Source organism: Sapajus apella, unplaced genomic scaffold (genome assembly GCF_009761245.1).
Source record: "Sapajus apella isolate SASKATOON/1434 unplaced genomic scaffold, GSC_monkey_1.0 scaffold67, whole genome shotgun sequence".
Classification (NCBI taxonomy): Eukaryota; Metazoa; Chordata; class Mammalia; order Primates; family Cebidae; genus Sapajus; species Sapajus apella.
In genome coordinates, this window is record NW_022437007.1 from 40,282 (window position 1) to 65,851 (window position 25,570).

Below are 25,570 nucleotides of genomic sequence, written 5' to 3' on the forward strand. Positions count from 1 at the left end.
GGAAATGACAGATTTCACAAGACTGCTCAGATAAGCCTTCACACATTTGCTGGTTATTCACATTTCTTCATTCCAGCATATGAGTGGTAGTTTTTTCCCCACCTGAAAAAAACTTTTCTCACTTTGCATTCATGTTTCTGCTCCTTTATAGAACACAGAGGTTCAGGTGCATTACCAGTTAAAAACATGCAGCATGTGAACACTAGCTTTACTTTTACTTTTATCCAAAGGGAATCTCATCTCATTCCTTCAAAATCAGAATTTTTTAAAAAAAGTATTTTGAAGGTGATTGTGTTTCATACCAACACAAAAGTGACATTTTAGTTGGTGGAACAGAAGTGAAAGGTTCATTAAGACAAGCCTATCAAGAGGACATCCAAATAGAGTCCACTGGAGATTCATTCAAAACACAGAGCATTGGCATCTGTGGAAGAGTGCCACAAAAGATGAGTTAGCCTGATGGAGGGAGGAAAAAGCATTTTAGGCACAAAGAAATATAGGCAGAAAGGTGGAAGTGCCTAAAGAAAGCCAGAAACTTAATAGCAATGATCAACAGGACCAAAATTGGGAGGGAAGGCAGGAACAGTCTGAGATGCAGGCAGGAGCCCTCACAGACACCAGATTTTGCATGGCCTTGCTGGAGAAATTAGAAAGTTTTAACTTTATCATGACCACAGTGGGAAGACACTGTGTCTGTTGTGGGATAGAAAGGTTGAGAGGTAGATGGGATGACTGTAAGTCCCATGAATAATGAGCAAATTTTTGAACAATACACTCTAGCTCCATGGTGGAGAACATGTGGAAGAAAGCTAGTGCGGGCGAGAGGCCCCTTCCTGCATCTTGATGAGTGATGATTGTAGCCGGGGCTCAAGTGGTGGTGGTAGAGGGAAGACCCGTCGATGCTTCAGGGATCCAGGGTTCTTTGTAAACAGTTTCATGAAAAGACAAAGGAAAGGAATTTAATGAGTAATGGAGGAAATACCGAAGATAAAGTGGGAATATTGATGCTTTCTTTTGGTATATGGAAAGAAGCCCAGTTTTTAATATGAAGTTTTTAATCTCTAATGTACAATGGGCAAGATGTTATCATTCATTTTAGAAAAACTGAAAAAAAATTCAATTGAAATCATTTAGTATCCAACAACATACATTGTAAAATGAAGATGAATGAAGACTTTCTTTTTAGACAGTTGATTTTAAATTTCTTAAGTGATTAGGCCAGGGAAGATATGGTTTGGTATGTATAGCAAGAGATTTAATTGGATACTTAATCAAAATTACAGATTTTTTTTTCCCTAAATTCTTTCCTTACATGGCAATGCTATGATGTAATTGGTGAAATTTCTCCTAGTTGACCCATAGAACTAATGAAAGCTCAAAGCTGAGAAGCCTGTATAATTTGATGTACCATATGGTCTAAACTGCTTAGAATTATATTATTTAAACTGCAATTACAGTAGCAAAAACAACAAAGTACTTTTGCTTTTGTGTTTTTTCCTGAGTGCAAAGGATTTTTCTTCTTTGTTTGCTATGGTTCGCATTGTCTTTCTAGGAAGAGTTTTGAGTTCCCTACACAGAACTAATTCCAGGACTTAGACTGACAAAGGGACAAGTAAACATATTCTGTTTCTTTCCAGAAAACTCCAAGTTCATTCTGTCTTTTCCAGACCTTTATTTAAAATATATCTGTTCAAAATGTAATCTTTTTTTTGTAATTTTGTAATGTTTTGTTATTTTGGAATGCACACTTTAAAAAAAAAAAAATAGAGATGGGGTTTTACCCTGTTGCCCAGGCTGGTCTTGAACTTCTGGACTCAAGCAATCTTCATGCCTCAGCCTCCCAAAGTGATGGGATTATAGGCATGAGCCACCGCACCTAGCCTGGAATGCATGTAATTTTATTCCCTCTTCTCTTCCTGTTTTTTGCAGAAAATCACACAAGTCTGAGTCTTACAAGTCACTGTAAGACAAATGACGGGGGCAATCTTGAGTCCTTTTTAAGAAGCGATGCTGGTTTATTCTTCACCACTACCACCCTGGGGTCTCTATATACAGGGCCCCCTGCTTTGCCTGTGACCCCAAGGAGTAATTTGAATCTCTTATGCCATTTGTTAGATGAATTATTAATTCTTTCATTGAGCCTGGATATTATTATGTGATATTCAAGTTTCCAGACCCCTAAGAAAACCTTGCAACTGCATAAGGTCCTAAAGTAACTCATGGAACATTTCCAGTGAAGTGGGGAGGAGGCAGAGAATTCCCAAAGCTGAACCCCTGAGGTTAAAATTTTCAGTGCTTCTCTCGTAAACACAAATTTGTGATCTGAGATCTATGGACTGAAATTCACACCTATAAATTTGTCTCATTTATGATGTTCTGAGCTTGTTCCTATCTCTCTTTTTGAAGAATCTTTCTACCACTGAGAGGTAGTTTGAAATCTTAGATGTGAGTAGAAAGGCTTTTCTTACTTCAACCTGAATGATTTGATTACTTTACTAATAAAGGTCGATTTTTTAAATATTTGATTTGTGATTTAATTTTTAAAGTCTTTCGTAAACTGAGCCCTAACTTGCTTCTCCTTTTTGAAGTCTGGTATGAGCAATGTTGCGCTCCTATAAATGTTGTCTTGCATTGATGTTTCAAGGAGGGAAAGTAGTATAAAGCAATGCCTCCTGAATCATACTACTGGGGAGCAAGACTCTGGAGCTTACGTTTTAAAAAGGCTTCCCAAGTGATTCTGATGTAACCATGGACTCATTTACAGATTGCCTTTAAGGGCTCTCTCAGCATTTTCTTGGGCAGTTAATTTACTTAGAAAACCTCTGTATTTGGGCTGGGCACAATGGCTCACACCTGTAATCCCAGCACTTTGGGAGGCCGAGGCAGAAGATTCATCTGAGGTCAGGAGTTCGAGACCAGCTGGGCCAACAAGGCAAAACCCCATCTCTACTAAAAATACAAAAAAAATTAGCAGGGCATGGTGGCGTACACCTGTAATCCCAGTTACTCAGGAGGCTGAGGCAGGGGAATTGCTTGAACCTGGGAGATGGAGGTTGTAGTGAGGTGAGATTATGCCATTGCACTCCAGCCTGGGTGACAGAGCAAGACTCTGTCTCAAAAAAAGAAAAGAAAAGAAAAGAAAACCTCTATATTTGGATGTGAAACAATTTTAGGACACATTTTGCAATTAGGAAGGGTCATATAACGGCAAATACAGGTCTTCATTTTGGTGGCTTCTAGAGTGTTAATTTTAATACATTTTAAAAAATCTAACAATCAGAAATTAAATCTATTCCCCATATTCAGTTCTCAAGTATTTAGTTATGGTAGAATGGGATTAAACATTTTAAAAACATGCATGGAAGCCTATAAGGTCAAAACAATGTTTTGTTTTGTTTTGTTTTGTTTTTTTAGGCAGAGTTTTGCTTTGTCACCCATGCTGGAGTGCAGAGATGCGATCTTGGCTCACTGCAACCTCCACCTCACGGGGTCAAGCAATCCTCCTGCCTCAGCCTCCTGAGTACCTGGGACTACAGGTGTAAGCCACCACACCCAGCTAATTTTGTATTTTTTAATAGGATGAGGTTTCACTACATTGGCCAGGGGGGTCTTAAACTACTGACCTCAAGTGATCCGCCCACCTCGGCCTCCCAAAGTGCTGGAATTCCAGGCATGAGCTACCACACCCAGCCCAAAACTCGTTTTGACCTTACGTTTGCAAATCTATTTTTAATGGTTAACCATATAAGCTTAAATGTGGTTGGATAATTCAGACAGTCACATATTGAAGGCATAACTATCTAAAGTTCTTAGCATTCAAGTTCATTGATTACTAGATTTAAAATGAATACAGTAGTCCAATTCTTGATTAAGCTGAACCACAAAAAACATATAAGCTACAAACAAATAGATATACACAAAAGTACTCATTTTGTCAGCAGAGTTTACAGTCTTCCTGGAAGGTAAGAGAAGACTAAATATATTTTTTAGCAATGATGTTAGGTTCCTTGAAAAGAAATGGGATTGGCTTTGTAATGATAATGGCCTGAGACCTAATTCAATCCAACATCATGTGGTAGGACATTGTAAATTATTTCAAGCAAAACTTTTGCAGGATCTTGATCTCCTTCTTCTCCTTCTCCTTCTCCTCCTCCTCCTCCTCTTCCTCCTCCTCCTTCTTCTCCTCCTCCTTCTCCTCCTCCTCCTCTTCCTCCTCCTCCTTCTTCTCCTCCTCCTCTTCCTCTTCCTCCTCCTTTTCCTCCTCCTCCTCTTCCTCCTCCTCCTTCTTCTCCTCCTCCTTCTCCCCCTCCTCCTCCTCCTTCTTCTCCTCCTCCTCTTCCTCCTCCTCCTTCTTCTCCTCCTCCTTCTCCTCCTCCTCCTCCTCTTCCTCCTTTTCCTCCTCCACCTCCTTCTTCTCCTCCTCCTCCTCCTCTTCCTCCTCCTTTTCCTCTTCCTCCTCTTCTTTGTTTCTTCCTTTTTTTTAGACAGGCTTTCACTCTCATTGCCCAGGTGGTAGTGCAGTGGCACATCACTGTTCACTGTAGCCTCAACTTCCCAGGCTCATGTGACTCTCCCACCTCAGACTCCCGAGTAGCTGGGAGTATAAGCATGCACCACCACACTTAGCTAATTTTTTGTATTTTTAGTAGAGACAGGTTTTCACCATGTTGCCCAAGCTGGTCTTGAACTCCTAGACTCAAGTGATACTCCTGCCTTGGCCTCTCAAAGTACTGGGATTATAGGCAGGACCCACCATGCCTGGCCTATTCCATTTATATCCTCTTCTAGGTACTTCCAGATTCACAATACTGTTGACATCACACACATTTATCACAGGATTGTGAATAAATGTGAATAGCTATTTATCTATTACCATTAAAGACTCTAAGTTTCATAGTAGGACCACAACTGTTTCTTAGTTGTGTTGCTATCATTCTCTACAGTATCTGGTACATTGTGGGTGCATAATAAATATTTGTTTACTAAATCAATGTATAACTGAAACAAATATAATTTAATTTCATTCCTAATTTATGTGCTAAAAATAAATATTGAAGTGCAACCTAAGGTCTCTTGAGGAAGTTAAGTAATACCTTGGTTAATCATAGCAGCACTGATACTATACAAAGTACTGTTGCAGGAAAAAAGGAAACATTATGTTTTTTGCAAGACATTCACAATTTTATTCTAAAAATAAGGCACACATACACAAAGTTAACAGCTCAGAATAACATATGATGGTTTGTGTATGACTGAAAATTATGCACTTTTTTCTTTTCTTTTTTTTTTTTTGAGAAGGTGTCTCCCACGGTCACCCAGGCTGGAGTGCAGTGGTGGGATCTTGGCTCACTGCAACCTCCACCTCCCGGGTTCAAGCGATTCATCTGCCTCAACCTCCCAAGTAGCTGGGATTACAGGCACCCGCCACCACACCCAGCTAATTTTTTGTATTTTTTTAGTAGAGATGGGGTTTCATTATGTTGGCCAGGATGGTCTGAAACCTCTGACCTCATGATCCACCCGCCTCGGCCTTCCAAAGTGCTGGGATTACAGGCGTGGGCCACCACACTCAGCCAATATGCACTTTTTTTCATAGTTATATTTTACAAAATTGATAAAAATTTTGCTAAATTTTAAAACAGTTTATACTTGCTTATCTGTTTCTTGAGTCCATATTTGTCTGCTATAAATGTAAAAGGGTAGGCTCAGGAATCAACCTGAGAGGTATTTGAGAATCCATACAAGTTAAATGTTTCTTTAAAAAAAAAAATTCTTAGTGAATGATGTAAGTTAAAATTACTTATCTGCATTAATTTCCAGTAAGATCATGTGGGTATTCTGATGGCAGTAATAGTCTATGGAAGATCATTTTGAATTTGGCAGTGTTGAGGAAAATTATTATTGAAATGTAGTTGTTGTGTGTTTTCTTGATTTCTCAACTGGACAAAGACAATGCTATGTGTTCATCAAACCATTTTATCTTTGTCCTGAGCACACTGGAAGATGTATTTTCCAGTTTCCTTGCAGGTAGGTGGGATATCATATCATTAATTCTGGCCAGTGGGCTATTGGTGGTGACCATGCATGTATTTTCATATCTGGTTCATAAAAGTCTCTCACTCACAGTTATCTCCCTTTCTTCTTATAAATGACGTGTTGAAGTGGCAACATCACAATGGAAGTAGTCTTTGTCTCTAAGTCCCCACTTGGACGTAAGTAACATATCCACAAAACCAAATTGTCAACCATATTCAACAGGAGAAATAATACATGCTCTCAGGTGCTGAGATTTTTCCTTTTCTTCTATTTCTAAACTTTTGTTAAAACAGTGTAGCAATTCCCAGTTCAGCCTGTGTGCTAAGGATAAGCAGGTGTTGTCCTCATATTTATCAGCATTTTCATATACTCTGAAACACTCTCAGGTTGAAATAATATTTTCTCAAACTTTAATACCTTTATTAATCTTTGTAAAATTGGCTGTATACATTCTTTTCCATGTGTTGTTAAGGACTTGGTGACTTACTGAATGTTACGTGAAAAGTGTAAGTAGTTAAAAGAAAAGATAAATTGTACAAAAATAAATTTAAAACTACCAAAGATTTCAAGAGAATTACAAGAGAAAGCAAGGGGAAAATTCCAAGGGAATAAAAGGTTATAGTTGATAACTGAAATTGGATTCTTTGATATTAGAAGGGTATGAACTTGAAAAAAGAACTACCAACAGACACTTTGGAGAGGTTAATCCGATTTTTTTTTCCAATTTTTTCCTTTAATTATTTAAAAAATGCTAGTTAATAGAGATGTAATTCATACAAATCATATAACACATTTTACTTTTTTTTAAATTTTAAGGATTTAATTTAAATTAATTTTTTGAATTATTTATTATATCACATGGTTTGAAGTTCAAAAGATACTATATATGGGTATATCTATCTATCTATCTATATATATATTTTACATACACAAATCAGATTTAATGTATGGGTATTCCAAAAAATGCCAAACTGAGGTATCAAGACACTGGGCAAATTCCTTAAACACTCTGTGCCCAGCTTCCTTACTATGAAGTAGAGGCAACTATGGCATCTCCAGGATGATGGCGTCGTGAGGAGAACTCCATGAGGCCATGTAAGGCAAGCACTTAGCAGGAATCTTGCTCACAATAAACACTTAGGAGTAAAACCTACCCAAATGCAAAGACAGGAGGCCAACGTAGTTCTTCCAGTATCAAATGAAGATAACAGTGGCATTTCAAAAATATAACCAAAGACATCTACATAGGGCATAGGAGCCTCACGGATCGATCTAAGGAATTCTAGCAAAAGAAAACCGAGTAGGACTCATCCCAACACAAAGAGAAAACAATACAAATCCCAGGAAGGGAAATTCCAAAGTCCCCTAACATAAAAGGAATGTCTTTGTCCCCAAGTGTGTGGTGTCCACGCTGGGATTTGTCCAAGCACACAAACCTCTTAGGCTGAACATTTCTGTGGAGCTTCAAACAGGCTGACCTTGAAAAATCCCGGCCTGTTAGATGAAGTTTGCGGAGACAGAGATGCCGTTTTCTTTGCGTGAGTAATTAGTTATTCTTCCTCTCCCATGAGCTCTGAAGATTTGCATTTTTGGGCAAAGGTATCTGCCCCTCAGATCCAAGTTAGTCCTGGCAGATGAACCTCTGGAATTTGCTTCTCTAATGAAGCAGGTAGCTTTCTTACTGCCTTCTTATGCCAACTAAGCTTCAGGTGGTTTAAGGCTGCAAAAATGCTGGTTCTCATTTAAAAAGGACCGATTTCTGGCCGAGCACGGTGGCTCAAGCCTGTAATCCCAGCACTTTGGGAGGCCGAGGCGGGTGGATCATGAGGTCAAGAGATCAAGACCATCCTGGTCAACATGGTGAAACCCCGTCTCTACTAAAAATACAAAACATTAGCTGGGCATGGTGGCGCGTGCCTGGAATCCCAGCTACTCAGGAGGCTGAGGCAGGAGAATTGCCTGAACCCAGGAGGCGGAGGTTGCGGTGAGCCGAGATCGCGCCATTGCACTCCAGCCTGGGTAACAAGAGCGAAACTCCGTCTCAAAAAAAAAAAAGAAAAAAGACCGATTTCTATTACTCCAGAGAAGAAAGTCTAATCATTTAACCTATGAACTAAGACTTTTCCTTGTTTATAATTTTTATTTTATTTTGTTTTGATTTTAGAAGGATCTTCCTCTGTTACCCAGGCTGGAGTGCAGTGGAGCAAGATCACGGCTCGCTGCAGTCTCCACCTTCTGGGCCTAAGAGATCTTCCCACCTCAGCACGACCCCCCACCTACCCACTAGCAGCCGGGACCACAGGGGCGCATCACCACAACCAACTAATTCTTTTGTTTTTCATAGAGACAGGGTTTCTCCAGGATGCCCAAGCTGGTCTCCTGGACTGAAGTGATCCACTCATCTTAGCTTCCCAAAGTGCCTGGCCTACAGGCATGAGCCATTGCTCCCAGCTATAATTTTTTAAAGGAATCAATTTGGTTCCATTCAACCTACATTCAACTGAGACAAAGTATTAATATTTTCCTCTATGAAGAGACCTGGAGTTAGGCATGGTGGCTTATGCCTAAAGGCTGTATGTGGAAAAATCTCCTTTCCATACTTGTTCCCAAACTCTTAGTTCTCCTCATTAGGAACAAATAATGCTACCAATTTCTTGTTTACTCTTCCAAAGTTGATATGCAGTTGTAAGTAATGACGTATCTATATCTACGTACTCAGTTCTGCCATTATAGCTTCAAAGCAGCCATAGTCAATAAAAAAATGAATAAGCACCACTGTGTTACTGAGGGAATGTATTCAGTTTCCGGGTCCACAAGAGGGCATAGTTTTAAGGGCAAGAACTTCCCAGCGCCATGCCCCACTCCCTTCTCTCTCCATCCGGTAGATTTAACGGTCTCTCTTTTAATTTTCGAGGGCAAGGGAAGAATCAAAAGTCAATCACGCCAGCGGAAGTTCTAGGGAATTCCTTTCATTGGCCAGGGGTCTTGGAGAAGGTGGGGATTCCTCCCAGGTTAAAAGTCCCCTTCTTCCACACCCCATTGGACTCCATGTTTGGGTCCCCTTTGACGAACGCTCCTTTCTTGGAAGATGTCTTTCTCTCTCTTGGATTTCCCCTCTGGAGCCCCCTTCCATACTCCTCGTGGAAGTTTTCTCTCTTCTTTTTTTCTCTTTTCTCTACCTGAGTAAAATAACTTCCTGCAAAAACTCTGTTTGAGGTCCAGTATTTACTTTTACGAGCGTACAGCGCACCTGCCGTGGTCCCCTCTCTCATTCTTGAGAGTGCGGACACCAAGAACCTACAACATTCTCTCGGGGGAGCTGTGCCTCCCCAGCACCCCCAAAACCCGGTTATATTACCACAATACCATATTTACAAAAACTGGGCCGGGCATGGTGGCTCACGCCTTTAATCCCAGCACTTTGGGAGGCCAAGGTGGTGGATTACTTGAAGTCAGGAGTTCGAGACCAGCCTGGCAAACATGGTAAAACTCAATATCTACTAAAAATACAAAAATTAGCTGGGCATTGTGGCAAATGCTTGTAATCCCAGCTACTTGAGAGGCTGAGGTGGGAGGATCGCTTGAACCCATGAGGCAGAGGTTGCAGCGAACTGAGATTGTGCCACTGCACTGCAGCCTGCGCGACAGAGCAAGACTCCGCTCAAAATAAATAAATAGATAAATAAAAATTAAAATTTAAAAATCCCATATTTACAGAAATGGGTGGGCAGCTGTTCTTAGTTTGTCAACATCTACCCTAAGGCATTAATGTCATGAGTTAATGTCCCTCCTGTGCAGTTAGAGTAGACTGGCTATGTACAACCCTTGGGAGAAATGAAAAAATAGCCACTGAAATAATTTTCTGTATGGCGAATTCTCTTGCAAACTGTTGTTGAGAAAGGCTGTGGGATCTAGAAAACCATCTTGCAATTGATGTCAACTGATCCCTTTGGAACCTGAGAGATGTGTCTCTGGAAATGATGGGCTGCGATACCCCTTTAATTCCTATTTAATATTTTCAGTTTGTGACCTCTGCAATTTCACTGTGTACTAGCCTCTGAAGTTGGGTTGAAAGCACACACTGCTGCCTCCTCTGTTCTCCTTCTAATTCCCTAATGTACCACACTTAGTTAATGTTAACTGTATTTTTAAACAAAACTAACCTCATGAATAGTTGTAATCTTTGTTCAGTGGATGGGAAACTAATGGCTAGAGCACTAAAGATATTTATTGATGGGGGGGGGCTCATGTAATTTCTGAGAGAAAAATCAGTGGTCAGAAGATTAATGACTCAAGCTCAATAGCAAAGCATGTAGGGTCCAGGCTGCACACACAGATTGGGCTTTCAGAGTCACTTCTGGGTTATATAAGATGGGATTAATTCTGAGATTGGGGAAAAACACAGTTCACTTGTCTCTCCACATTTTTCTCTCCATGTTTTTACTTCCTGCAAGACTTATGGTCTTTCCCTTGTACTTTAATATGTTTTCCACGGGGACTTAGAGATGAAAGAAGAAAAAGTTAAAACTTAAGCTTGTTGGTTTAGATTCTGGTTAACTCTTCAAATAATAAGCTTGAGTGAAGTCTGAAACCACAGAATGAAGTCAGCTCTTGTATTATTTGTGAACCTTATTTATTATTTTTCTATTTCCAGGGAGCACAAATAACGGATTGCTGGTTTTACTTTTAGAAAAATGTATATATTTTTTCCATTCATTAGATAATGATCATTTTATTTGGATTAATAAATGCAGAGGTAACATTTTGAATCCATCTGTGTATTTCATCACTTTTATGAGTGCCCAAAATATAAAGGTTTTCTCAAAAATAAGTGCTTCTGAAGTCCCGTCCTTTCTTACCAAATCAGAGCAAAGAGAAATAAAGTACTTCAGTCTTTTATCAGCTAAAATGCTGACAGATGGAAAATAACAAAGAATAGACTGTTTTCCTGGCTATTGTAAGGAAAAATAAAATGTTTACTTGTTGGAAACACTATACCTTTCTTTCAGTCTCTCTTTCTCCCCTATCTTCTTGTTTCCCTTGACAGACTCTTTCTCTTATCTGAGCAAACTTTTCTGTTTGCTTGACTCTTATTCTCTGAGTGAACAGCAGAGTGACACATTAGCTCCAGGGTTGGGTTCTGACTGTGTCAAGAGTAGAAGTCTGACATGCCATTTTATGCATCATATTTCTCCAATTATTAACTCTCCTTTACTGCCCTTTAAATACTTCACAAAATGGAAACCCCTTTTGAATAAAAACAGCTGATTCTCTGGGAGATGCCTGAGGAAGCTATGGAGAGATTCTGGGTTTCTTTGTTTAGTATGTGGCTGCTGGAAAGTTGCTATTAGATCCAGAGAACTTTTTTGTTAAGTGTGATTAGCATTCAAAGAAAATGTTTATTTCTTACATCCTTCTATTGAAAAAAAAAATAAGGTGTCTATATTTATATATTTATAGTAAAATTCAGAAGGCAAGTATTTATTTAAACCTATATTAACTGCACACATAAAAACAGAAGGCATTTGTGATGGGTAAATTTCAAAAGGTCTAAGATTTGTAATAAACACTCCGACTTCGTATACTTATTCAAACTCCTTCATCGAGAAATCAGGATGGGTTGCTATGAGAACAGAATTTCTTAAGAAAGTTCCTACACCTTCAAGTTTCTGGAAAACTCAGAACTTTCTCACCCAATTTACTATTGCTCTGGCTACAAATCAAAAATGATAGAACACTTTAAGTAAAAGATGGTAAATTTGTTACTATGTTGAAAAAAATATTTTATGTTTGATGAGAATATCACTGAATAAATATCTCAGTTATTTATCTGAAATAGTTTGTCTATCCTTATAGGCAAATATGAATGGCAGAAATCTTATGTTCAGTGTAATATCACTGTTATACAGTAATGATGAGAAATACAGTTATTTTGAAGCACAATTTTTTTGAGACAGCCTCCTCTGTTGCCCAGGTTCAAGTGCAGTGGCACAATCTCTGCTCACTGCAACCTCTGCCTCCTAGGTTCAAGCAATTCTTATACCTCAGTCTCCAGAGTAGCTAGAACTATAGCCATGGACAACCACACCCAGCTAATTTTTGTGTTTTTAGAGACAGGGTTTCGCCATGTTGGCCAGGCTAGTCTTGAACTCCTGGCCTCAAGTGATCCACCTGTCTTGACCTCCCAAAGTGCTGATGTGAGCCACTACACCCAGCCTTCTGAAGGATGTGGGCTTGCCTTGGTAGATTAGTTATGCCTTGGGTAACAAAATAATAGCCTGGGGTTTTGGCAGTTATTTCTTTTCTTCTTCTTTTATTTTGTTTTTTTTGCTTGTTTTTGAGATGGAGTTTCGCTCTTGTTGACCTTACTGGAGTGCAGTGGCACGATCTCAGCTCACTGCAACCTCTGCCCCCTGGGTTCAAGCAATTCTCCTGCCTCAGCCTCCTGAGTAGCTGGGATTACAGGTGTGCGGGACCAGACCCGGCTAAATTTTATGTTTTTAATAGAGACGGGGTTTCGTCGTGTTGGCCAGGCTGGTCTCTAACTCTTGAGCTCAGGTGATCCACCCACCATGGCTTCCCAAACCGCTGGGATTATAGGCGTGAGCCACCAATCCTGGTCTTTGGCAGTTATTTCATAAACATGTCAGGGAGATTTTATTTTACATGTCCTCTTTACTATCTAGTTTCACAAGGTCTTTAAATTTTTAATTTTTTGAGATAGGGGTCTTGCTCTGTCACCCAGGCTGGAGCTCACTGCAGCCTCAAACTCCCAGGCTCAAGCGATCCTCCCGCCTCAGCCTTGTGAGTAGCTTGGACTATAAGCACGCCCACAGCACCTGGCTCACCTGACAATATTTCTAATTATGAAGTGCTTCCCATTTCCAATCAATGGAGTAATACAGGTAAGATGGGCTAAGAGAGTGAATGGAGCCTTATCCAAGTATTTGGAACCATGTTGTAGAATTTTCTGCTTTTCTGAAAAACCATATCAGTAAACTTAAAAGTGCAAGGCTCCCAAAATGCTTTGCAATAATAATAGCTAGCCTTATTCAGCAATGATCCTAGGCATGGAGTTACACATTTTACTTATGCTATCTCTCATCCATTCATCAACCCAGCAAAGATTTTCTAAAATTCCATTTTGTTCAGGGAGAACACCAAGGGTCAGGGAAATTAAGTAATTTGCCCAAGGTCATATAATAAGGAAAGGTTGGAGCAGACGCAAAGTCCATTCTCTGTTCTCTCTAACTAAGTAAGCCTTTAAAATTTTTAGTACTCTGATCCTGGGTGACTACTTGATTAACTTTGTAAACATTCTGTTTACACTAGTATGCCTATCTCTGTATGGTAGAAAAACATCTTTTTTTTTTTTTTTTCTTGAGATAGAGTCTCACTTGGTCACCCAGGCTGGAGTGCAATACTGTGATCTCAGCTCACTGCAATCTCTGCCCCCTGGGTTCAAGGGATTCTCCTGCCTCAGCCTCCCAAGTAGCTGGGATTACAGGTGCCTGCCACCGCACTAGGCTAATTTTTTGTATTTTTAGTAGAGATGGGGTTTCACCATCCTGGTCAGGCTGGTCTTGAACTTCTGACCTAGTCATCCATCCGCCTCAGTCTCTCAAAGTGCTGAGATTACAGGCATGAGCCATGGCGGCCAGCCGAAAAACATCTTTATTGAATCCTTCTTGAGAGTGAGCATTATAGGGTAAGGGTAAGGGCAGTGAAGTGAGTCCCTAACATGACCGAAACTCAGTGGCAGTGGAGACCTAAGCTATGGTTCTTATGAGATGCAGTTAGTATCTCCGGCTGTACTGTGGATTCCTTCCTGTCACTATAATGCTGCCAGCATTAAGTGTGATGGTTTACTATCTATAAGATTTACAAATAACAGGCCAGGCATGGTGGCTCATGCTTATAATGCCAGTGCTTTGGGAGGCTGAGGCAGAGGATCCCTTGAGTCCAGGAATTGGAGACCAGCCTAGGCAACATATAGAGATCCTGGTTCTACAAAAAAATTTTAAAAATTACCTGGGTGTGATGACACATGCTTGTAGTCACAGCTACTGGGGAGGCTGAAGCAGGAGAATCACCTGAGCCTAGGTATTCAAGGTTGCAATGAGCTATAATCACACCACTGCACTCCAGCCTCGGTGACAAAGTAAGACTCTCTCTCTCTCAAATTAAAAAAAAATACATATATACACATATATATGTGTATATATATATATATGTATATATATACATGTATGTGTGTGTATATATATATATTATATATATATATAAAATAGAAAACTTTCAACTTTTAGGATGAATAAAGGGCACAGAATGACAATTTTTCCTGGATGCTTACACATCAAGGATTTACATAGTATTGGGACCAGAGAGTTACAAAAACTCATGTCTTTGTAAACTATGTCGCTTCAGAGAATGCAGACATTTGTGTTTTAAAGCTTACTGAGGCAATGCTAATATTTCCATTTGATATAAACATTTCAAAATTTCTGCTATAAATCTGTACAAATATATAGGGTTTTTCCCTCCATTTATTTCAGATACAGAAACAATAACACAGTTAATTACAGCTTTTCATTATCGTTTGTTAGGAGAATTAAGACATAAATTATCATGTGTGCTGCAAGACCAAAAAAAAGTGATTAAAATTTATTGGTTTTTTGTTTTATCTTACCAAATTGTAACACATGTACTTTTCTTCTTTCTCTGTGTTCTATTTCACTATTATAACTACTTTGGCCATTTATTATTATTATTATTATTATTATTGTATAATCCATTGCAGCTAGAATACTGTGTAGCTCATTACAGATATTTTGGATAATGCTGAGTCACAGAAATGTGGTGAAGCCATTTCCTGAGTATTGATTTTATTAATGATTATTATCATCATGTTTAATCAGTAAGTGATTTTTTTGATTATCCCCTCCTCTTGTTTACTGTGGATAAGTAGTTCCCATGATTCCTCTGTCTTCTTAGCAAGAAATATCTGTGGCTATGAGATCATAGCTAAACAGCTTCAATTCTATGCTCTTCTTCTGAGCAATTTTTCTTCTTTTCAGACTTCTTCCTTTTCTTTTCCTTTATTTCATGTTCTTCCTCTACAATAAAAACAAATTTAGAAAAAAGAATGTAAATTCACCATTTGGAAAAAGTAGAAATTAACTTTGATTATAAGGAGACTTGGCTGCTCACTAAATTAGCTTTTCCTATTGGCTAGGAAAGGGATTAGACCTAGGGAAAGGGGACAGAGCAAGGACAAGAGGACATCTGCCCACTGAGAAGAGACTAGTGAACACTCGTTTCTTCCTAGGTAACATTTTGGTTCAATATCACAAAGGCTAATGACATCTCTTGTAAGATGTGAACTGCCTCTGAATTAAGAGGCACTAAGATTATAAATAGTAAGAACGCTAAGATTGATGTCAAAATTAATGGCACGGGAGAAACATGTCACACAGAAAGACAGAGAAAGCTGTAGAGGGCTGGGTGCTTAAGACAACTGGTGATAGATTTGGGGAGCCCACTCTCCACAGACTGGAAGCCTGAGGGGTACTGTCACTTGTTCTGGTAACCCATCCCCATCTGTTCTGGGGTCCCTGGACCTAGTGTGTGAGCTCTGGAGATGCCATTTCTTAGGCACTAGTTAATATTTTCTGAAATAAATAAGTTAAACAAGCTGGGCGTGGTGGCTCACGCCTGTCATCCCAGCACTTTGTGAGGCTGAGGCAGGCAGATTACTTGAGCCCAGGAGTTTAAAACCAGCCTGGCCAACATAACAAAATCCAGTTTCTACTAAAAATACAAAAATCATCCAGGCTTGTTGGTGCGTCTGTAATCCCAGCTACTTAGGAGACTGAGGCAGGAGAATTGCTTGAAACAGGGAGGCAGAGGTTGCAGTGAGCCGAGATCGCGCCACTGCACTCCAGCCTCGGTGACAGAGAGAGACTTTGTCAAAAACAAAAAAAAAACAAAAAAAAAACAAACAAACCTAAAAGCAATTAAACATCCTTTAAATGTAATTGTGACTGTTCTCTGGAACTTCATGAAATAGAGGCTAAAGCATTCCCTAGTCAAGAGAACTAGTAAAGAGCTGAGGAAAACTACTCAACTAAAAGGCTCAGATATTTATTCTTAGCCACCAGTTTGCAGAATGATGCCTCATAAATCATTTTATTTCTCTGGTTCGGTTTTCTCAATGTTTTAAAGGGATTGTGTTGGGTAAGCCCTAAAGCACCTTATGGCTTTGAAATTTTACTTCTGTCTACTTTGATTGCACATACTGTCCATTTATATTATTAGTCCCGATGTCAATTAACACAATTTATCTTCAACCATTCATTCGCTCATTCATTCATCAATTCTCACTGAGTACACCCCATGCTTCAGACTGTGTATTAGATGCTTGGGATACTTCAGTGAATAAAACAGACAAAGATTACTGCCTCCTTGTGATGGTTAATTTTTTGTCAGCTTGAGTGGGCCATGGGTGCCCAGATCAAACATTATTTCTGGGTATATTGCCAGAGTGTTTCTGGGTGAGATTAGCATTTGAATTGAAGGACTCAGTAAGCAGATAGCCTCCCCCATGTGGGTGGGTATCATTCAACATGTTGAGGGCCTGAATAGAACAAAAGGCTAAGAAGGAGGAATTCCTCCCTTTTTTCCTGCCTCACTGCTTGAGGTGGAGATCTCCTCTCATATTCCTCTGCCCTGTGTTAGGCTGTTCTTGCCATTGGTATTCAAACATCCCTGAGACTGGCTAATTTATGTTTATATTTATTTATTTAATTAATTAATTAACTTATTTATATTATTTATTTATTTTTGAGACAGGGGCTTGCTCTGTTGCCCGGGCTGGAGTACAGCGGTGCGATCTTGGCTCACTGCAGCTTTGAACTCCTGGACTCAAGTGATCCTCCCACCTCAGCCTCCTGAGTAGCTGGGATTACAGGCATGTGCCACCATACCCAACTAATTTTTGTATTTTTGTAGAGATGGGATTTTGTCATGTTGCCCAGGCTGGTCTCGAACTCCTGAGCTTAAGAGATCCACCCTCTTTGACTTCCTAAAGTGCTGGGGTTACAGACGTGAGCCACCATGCCCAGAGACTCAGTCATTTATAAAGAAAAAAGGTTTAATTAGCTCAGGGTTCTGCAGGCTGGCCAAGCATGGCACCAGCACCTGCTCAGCTTCTGGGGAGGCCTCTGGGAGTTTTTACTCACGGCAGAAGGCAAAGTGGGAGCAGACACTTCACACAGTGAAAGCAGGAGCAAGAGAGCAAGGGGGAAGATGCCACACACTTTTAAACAGCCAGCCCTCATGAGAAGCCACTCACTATTACTAGGATGGCGCAAGAGGATGGGTGCTAAAGCATTTATGAGAAATTCAACCCCATGATCCAATCACTCCCCCACCAGGCCCCACCTCCAACATTAGGATTACAATTCAACATGAGGCTTAGAGGGAACAGCATCTAAACAATATCATGCCCTCAGGCTGGGGCTTACGTCACTGACTCTCCTGGTTCTCGGGTCTTCAGACTTAATGGTATTATACCATCAGCTTTCCTGGATCTCCAGCTTGCAGAAAGTAGATCATGGTATTTCTCAATCTCCATAATCCCCTAAGTCAATTTCTCATAATAAATCTCCCTTAAAAATAATTCTATCAAAAAGATACCTCTCCTCATGTTTATTGCACTGATAACAATAGCAAAGATATGGGATTAAACCTAAGCATCCATCATTGGATGACTGGATAAAGAAAATGTGGTATGTATACACCATGGACCACTTGGCCCATACAAAGGAATGAAATCATGTCTTTTGCAGCAATACGGATGGAACTGGAGGCCATTATCCTAAGTGAACTAACTCAGAAATAGAAAGACAAATGAATGCTGGGTGTTCTCAATTACAGGTGAGAGCTAAACAATGGGTACAAATGAATATTCAGAGTGGAGTCATAGACATTAGAGACAATAACAGGTGGGAGAGTAGTTAGGGTTGAAATTACCTATTGGGTACAATGTTGACATCTTCCCAGACCCCCCAAGTTTACCTTCTTGAAGACAGAGATAGATAGTAAATAACAAAATATAATAAATAAGAACATTTATGGCATATTAGCATGTACTATATAAAAAAGTTTCTTGGTAAGGAGGATCAGAAATACTAAGTTAAAAAGAAGATTGAAATTTAAATGATGTGGTAAGTCTAAACCTTATTAAGAAGGCGACATTGAGTAAGTACTTGAGGGAGATGAAAAAGAGTTGTCCGCGCAGTGAAAACGGCCAGTAGAATGACCTAGGGCAGTAACCCGTCTGTGTATTCCAGAAACAGCTGGAAGAATGGTGTGGTCAGAGGTCTTAGAGAGGGACACAAGAAAGAAGATCAAGAGGCTGGGGGAAAGATGTTTGGCTCTGTTAGCCATTGTAGGAGTTTTGGCTGTTGCTCTATATGAAATAGAAAGTCATTACAAGGTTTTGAGCCAATGAATGGTATGATCAATTACTGCAGTACTCTGGGTGAGAGATGATGGCGGCTTGGATCAAGGTGGTGGCAGTAGAAGTTTAAGGGATGCGATCAAATTCTGGGTGTATTTTGAAGATACAGCCAATAAGATTTGCTGACAGTTTGGACGTGGATTATGACAGAAAGAGATTTGTCTTGAGTTATTGGAAAGCTGGAGTTCCAACAACTTCGAAGGGAAGGCGTGAGGTTTTGGAAGCACGATCAGGCATTAAGTTTGGGTTTTGACTTTGAGGTAGGGTTGCTGAGCAGAGAAGAGGTCTAGGTTAGAGATATAAATTTGTGACTCATCAGCTTACAGATGTTGTTCAAAGCCAAACAAAGTAAAAGCGATCACCAAGGGAGCGTGTGCGATAGAGAAGAGGTCAAAGGGCTGAATCCCAGGCACTCCAGGATTAGGCGGAACCTACAAAGGAGACACACAAGGACTGATAGGGGAGGTAGAGGGGGAACCAAGAGATGTATATCTACATATTTCTCATTATTAAAGGAATTCAGATTTAAAATCATCACCACATTAACACTTTCAGCAATTGTGAATAAATTAAGTTTGCAAACTGAAGAAAAAGAACAGAATGAGGAATGATGCTGCAGAATTTATTTTACACATGGTGGCTTGAACACAGCCCAATAATAGAAATACTGCATCTACTAATGGGCTAGTTGAGGATTTTTCAGAGGAAATCATTCAAGTTTGCTTATATTTTGGGTAAGCAAATTCAGGCGTCAAAGTAGTTCTAGGCCCATTGAGAATTAGCCCATAAGCTGGATACTTGTATAAATTTACGATAACATTGCCACCCTCTCAGAGTCTTTTGAGGATGTCACCAAGGAGTGAAGGTGGGGCTTCTCTGCAGTGTCTGGTAACCTATGATGAGAAGCCAAATGGAGGGAATTGAGATGTTTTGCTCTCACTAGACTGTGCTTTCTTGGAAGGTAGAGGCTGTGTTTTAGTCACCTTTATGCCATGTAACTCTGGCATATTGTAAGCAGTTAGTAAACAGTTATTAAATGCATTACTAACTGATTATAAGTAATACTTGATTGCTTGTAACATGTCAGGCCTTAGGAATATAATGAAGACTAAAAAATACAATCAATTCATTTATTAAGCATTCGCTCTTACCAACAACCCTGTGAAGTAGGGTTATATTCAATTATCTTATATTCATTTATATTCAATTATCTTACTCTAAAAATTAGGCTCCTTCTTTTTTTGTTTTTTTGAGATGGAGTCTCACTCTGTCACCCAGGCTGGAATGCAGTGGCATGATCTCGACTCATTGCAACCTCGATCTTCCAGGTTCAAGCAATTCTCCTGTCTCAGCCTCCAGAATAGTTGGGATTACAGGCACCCACCACCACACCTGGCTGATTTTTGTATTTTTCGTAGAGATGGGGTTTCACCATGTTGGTCAGGCTGGTCTCAAACTCCTGACCTCAGGTGACCCACCCACCTCAGCTTCCCAAAGTGCTGGGATTACAGGTGTGAGCCACTGTGCCCGGACCCTACAAAGTGGATCTTATTAACCCCTTGTTATAGGTGGAAAAAACTGAGGGTCAGTGAGATTAAGCTAATTTATCCAAGGAATCAGAAGCAAATTTGAGATTTGAATGCAGAACTTTCTGATTCAAAGTCATGATACTATGTTGCCCTTCATTAAAATTAAATTTTGGACAATTATGTAGCAGAATTTAAAAATTGCAGTATAAAAACAGAGATTTATTAGTTTTGAGAGTACAATTGAGTGAGAGTACAATTTTATTTTCTCATTGCAAAGTATGTAAAGTAAGCAGTGAAAGTTATTCTTTTCTACTTCTCACTAGAGTTTATGTTAAGAGGTAATAAATAGTTCATGTCTGGGTGCGGTGGCTCGTGACTGTAATCTCAGAGCTTTGGAAGGCCGAGGTGAGTGGATCACGAGGTCAGAAGTTCGAGGCCAGTCTGGCCAACATGGTGAAACCTCCGTCTCTACTAAAAATATAAAGAATTAGCCGGGTGTGGTGGCAGGCACTTCTCGGGAGGCTGAGACAGGAGAATTACTTGAACTCGGGAAGCAGAGATTGTAGTGAGCTGAGACCACACCACCAGCCTGGGCAATAGAGTGAGACTTCATCTAAAAAAAAAAAAAAAAAAAAAAAGGCAATAGTTCATCGTACATATTTCCAGATTTTAAAAAATATTTTTATACTTTGTTTCTCTTCCTCTGTTTTGTATCTCTATAACGTATATTCTTTTTAGTTTTTATGGTTAGTTTTTTTTTTTTTTTTTTGAGATGGAGTCACTCTGTCACCTGGCTAGACGGCAGTGACGCAATCTTGGCTCACTGCAATCTCTGTGTCCCAGGTTCAAGTGATTCTCCCGCCTCAGCCTCCCCTGTAGCTGAGACTACAGGTACATGCTACCACGACCAGCAAATTTTTTTGCAGTTTTAGTTGAGACAGGGTTTCACCATGTTGACCAGGATGGTCTCGATCTCTTGGCTCATGATCCGCCCACCTCAGCCTCCCAAAGTGCTGGGATTACAGGCGTGAGCCACCATGCCCTGCCTTATTGTTAGTTTTTAAACAAAAATGTGACTGTACTAAAAGCGTTTTTCTGTATGTTTTTTTTTTTACACTAAAGATTGTGGAAATTTCCCCATATATATGTCTACTTTTTCTCCTCCTGCTCCTCCTCCGTCTTCCTTGAGACAGGGTCTCATTCTGTCACCCAGACTGGAGTGCAGTGGTTCAATCATTCATGGCTCACTGTAGCCTCCACCTACTGGGCTCAAGTGATCCTCCCACTTCAGCCTCCTAAATAGCTGGAACTATAGGTGTGCACCACTGCTACCAACTCATTTTTAAATTTTTTGTAGAGACAGAGTTTCCTTCTGTTGCCCAGGCTGGTCTGGAAATCCTGGGCTCAAATGTTCCACCTGCTTTGGCCTCCCAAAATGCTGGGATTTCAGATGTGAGCCACCGCACCCAGCAGGTTGCCTTTTCAATCTGTCGATTGTGGCTTTTGATGCATAAGTCTTTAAGTTTGATATAGTTTATGTCATTTATTTATAGGTATTTGTATGTACTATTGTTTATTCTTACTTTTGGCTGCATGTGAAGAAGTCATTGCCAAGTCCAATGTTATAATGCTTTTCTTATGTTTTATTCCAGGAATTTATATTTTTGAGTCTTACATTTAGATCTTTAATCATTTTGAATTAATTTATGTATATAGTGTGTTATAGACTGAATGTTGCTGTCCCCCTTAGCCCCAAATTCATATGCTAAAGCCTTAACTCCCAGTGTTTGTTTGGAGATGGAAGCTCTAAGGAAGTCATTGAGGTTCAATGAGGTCATAAGGATGGGGCTCTGGCCCAATAGAATTAGTGTCCTTATAAAGTGAGACACCAGAGATCTTGCTCTTTCTCCCTGCATTTACACTAAGAGGAAATCATGTCGGCCGGGCGCGGTGGCTCACGCCTGTAATCCCAGCACTTTGGGAGGCTGAGGCGGGTGGATCACGAGGTCAAGAGATCGAGACCATCCTGGTCAACATGGCGAAACCCCGTGTCTACTAAAACTACAAAAAATTAGCTGGACATGGTGGCGCGTGCCTGTAACCCCAGCTACTCAGGAGGCTGAGGCAGGAGAATTGCCTGAACCTAGGAGGCAGAGGTTGCGGTGAGCCGAGATTGCGCCATTGCACTCCAGCCTGGGTAACAAAAGTGAAACCCTTTTCTCAAAAAAAAAAAAAAAAAAAAAAGAAATCATGTGAGCAAGCAGCAATTTAGAGGCTGCCTACAAGTCAAGAGAATAAAACTACTGCAACAGTACCTTGATCTTAGACTTCCCAGCCTCCAGAACTATAAAAAATATTTTTTTGTTTTATAAGCCATCTAGTCTATGGTATTTTATTATAGCAGCCCTAGCAGACCAATATCTAGTGTAAGATGAAGGTCCAACTTCATTCTTTTGTATGTGGTTATCTAGTTTTTTTGTTTTATAATTTGTGATAAAGCATCGGATTAATAAATTTTAGCCAAAGCCTTACATCACTGTAATAACTATGGGGTGAAATTCATTTGAATTCTTTTTCCACTTATAAATTTTTTATATAGGTGGGAGCAAGATTCCAAAAGCTAAATTACTAAAAATTATGCATTGAGAATATCATGCCTCTACCCAGTGAAGTTTCTTTTAGAGTGGACAAATATTTTGGTAGTCATGAAAGTGCAATCATTTAAAATGTTCAGGTTCAATGACAAGATGACTTTTATATAAGTACACGATTCTTAGGTTATTCCTTAATCCCATCCATATAGATATTTGGGAAGCTTTTTTGACATTACGTATGGAGTTTAGATGAAGGAGACACTGAGGTCTGCCTGCGTGGGTTCATTGGTACCTCTGCTGGCCTTTGATTCTTCCTCAGTGCTTAATACTAATGCTGCTGACAGACCTGTTTCTGCATTCCAGCATTGTCAGCTAATTGTTTTCAGATCTCTGGAATCTGCAAACATTCAGAGGCTAGTGCGGAAACTGAAAAATTCCATATAATAATTAAATTATTCTTTAATTCTTGTTACGTGTATAAGGAAAAATATCCGGGAATAGTCACTTTTGAGATTTTTTTTTCCAGATCACAAACAACTTTCAAGTAAGAGCATCAGCCTTGCACACAAGTCAGTTTCTTGTTTTTATTATTTCTTGTTTTTATTATTATTTCTTAAATCTCAAGTTCCACTGATGCTTCAGAACTCTCCAATTTTCCTGTTAAAACATAAAATCAAACCTGTTTTTCTTTCTGAAATGATAAATTTTGTACCGAAACAGCATATAGAATACCAAAGAATCCTATTTGAAAATGTTTAAAATTTCCAAAGAAGAGATCTAAAATATAGCACATGTTTTAAAATCTAGTTCAAAAAGTGTTCTTATAAATTAGAAGAAATGTAATAGATTCAGATTGGCCACGAGTAGTTTATTTGAAATATTTTTCCATCAGTACTACCCCTAGAGCATTAAGTTTGGTGATTCTGTTTCTCCTTTTATAAAAAGAAAATTCTAGTATCTCTCACAGTTTTACCACATAGGACAACAAAGTGTATATATCTCTGTAAATAGTGTAATTGATCAGAAGAATTGACTCTAGCGAGTCTCAAGAGTTAGAGAAAGCAATTATACTCAGCTCTCTACTTTTCTGAAACATAATCATTACATAGCATTAAAAACATTCTTTCAAATAGGGATCAGTGGGTTCAATGGATTGCTGACAATATTTATTTTCCAATACAAGCAAGTTATTGAAAACACATCTGAGAAATATTTCTGCAATCTTCCTAATATATATAATGTAAAACTGAGGATAGTAGGAAGAATCTTTGAAGCACTGAACCCAGGAGTTGGGTGTAGAACCTAGGCAGGAAATGGTATTATAAATCTAGAAAATTGATGAAAATATGTGCCCCAAGGTAGCAGTACATCTATATATAAGTAGATTGCCAAAGACGTCAAAAGAACAAATATGTGTCTAAATCAGAAAGCGACGCTATGTTCAAAGACTTTCTCTTAAATAGCTGACGTAAAGCACTAAAAAGACTCGAAGAGAACAGGATGAAAAATAGACCTATATCCTTTGGGCATATGTTTACATGAAATACATTTTTTAGAAGGGTAGAGATTTGGAAGTAAGGATTAAAAGATCTAGAGTATCCATTATCCAAGTAAAGTGAGTTCTAGTTCATGACATTTGAGATTCGACTGTCACAGAAGAGAGAAGACAGAGAACACTGGGCCTACTCTGACTGTATCCACTAGTTTTAGTTAAAAAAAAAAAAAAAGGCCAAATGCTTATTTTTAACTTTAAACAACAAGAAAAGAGGGGGGGGAAAAAGGGAGAAAGAAAAAAAAAAAAGAAAGGAAGGAAAGAAATCAAAATATAAGAGCAACAGTGTGTTTATCCTCTAGAAAATAGGCGTTTCTTTTTTTTTTTTTTTTTAATTGAACACTTCATGAACTTTCATGTCATTCTTACACAGGGACAGTGCTAATCTCCGTATTGTTCCAATTTTAGTCTACGTGCTGCCAAAGCGAGCACTGCTTCTTTCTCTAAACATCTTACAGTAGTTTAAAAAATCTTGGCACACCATTTAGTATCTCTCCTAGTGCTGTCCAGGAGATAGTAATTAATCCCAATTTACCACAAGTGTCAATATCCCATTGTTAAGTGGTTTTAAGAATTATTTAATAAAAACTCAGAGATATAAACAAAGAAGATGGAAAATGATTTACATACAACTGTCTATCCGTGACCCGACTTAATGTCACTTCCCTCCTTAAGTTGCTGTCCTTAAACATTTCTGGGAAATGTTCTTTCATTTACTGGTGCCACTAGCAATTCCAAGAACAAAGTTTGAGCTATGATTCCTATTAGTTTATGTGTGTTTATCTAAGCTCAAACAATTTTTTAATTAAATGTTTTTGTGTCCTATACCTACTCATTTATGATTAAATGGTCCATCTGGATGAAGTCAAGTAGGATATAAGGCTTTTGACCCAATGTGAAGTGTCCAAATGCTCAAACAAGGCAGTGACAACGTCCTTTGGATTGGATTTAATCCGGCTTTATTGGCTTGGATTCTGTACCTAGAAAGCCTTGCCACTAGCATTTAGGCATTTAGGCACACAAAAAAGAGGAATTTTAGTAGCTGAAGTATGAATACATTTTCTGGGTAACTAGTTTCTGACTCAAGAATGGTAGAAGAAAGCACTAGAAATCTAGCAAAAAATATACATAAAAGCTAAAATACGTTTTCAAAAGTCAGAAAATATTAATCTCTCTCTCTTTTATTTTGTTATGCATAAATCCTAGGGTTTCTGGCAATAATTTAGATTATCCGTAACAGAATTTTAACTGCCCCTAAGGAAATGTAGTAATCAACATTTCTGGAAAGATGTCTTTGATGTACTCTTTCACCTGGAACACGGACTAGGCCATGGGA

At 39.2% G+C, this 25,570-nt stretch overlaps 1 long non-coding RNA gene and 1 other non-coding gene across 2 annotated transcripts in view; both read right to left on the reverse strand.

The window, feature by feature from the left end:
- Positions 1–14,818: 14,818 nt before the first annotated feature.
- The window catches only part of LOC116530449, a 51,948-nt gene continuing 41,196 nt past the window's right edge, over positions 14,819–25,570 (reverse strand). The window contains exon 3 of the long non-coding RNA XR_004260007.1: positions 14,819–15,152. This is a non-coding gene — a long non-coding RNA (uncharacterized LOC116530449). The remainder of the gene's footprint in view (positions 15,153–25,570) is intronic.
- On the reverse strand, positions 24,563–24,666 carry LOC116530573. The gene has a single exon (XR_004260070.1). It is a non-coding gene; the product is annotated as a U6 spliceosomal RNA (small nuclear RNA).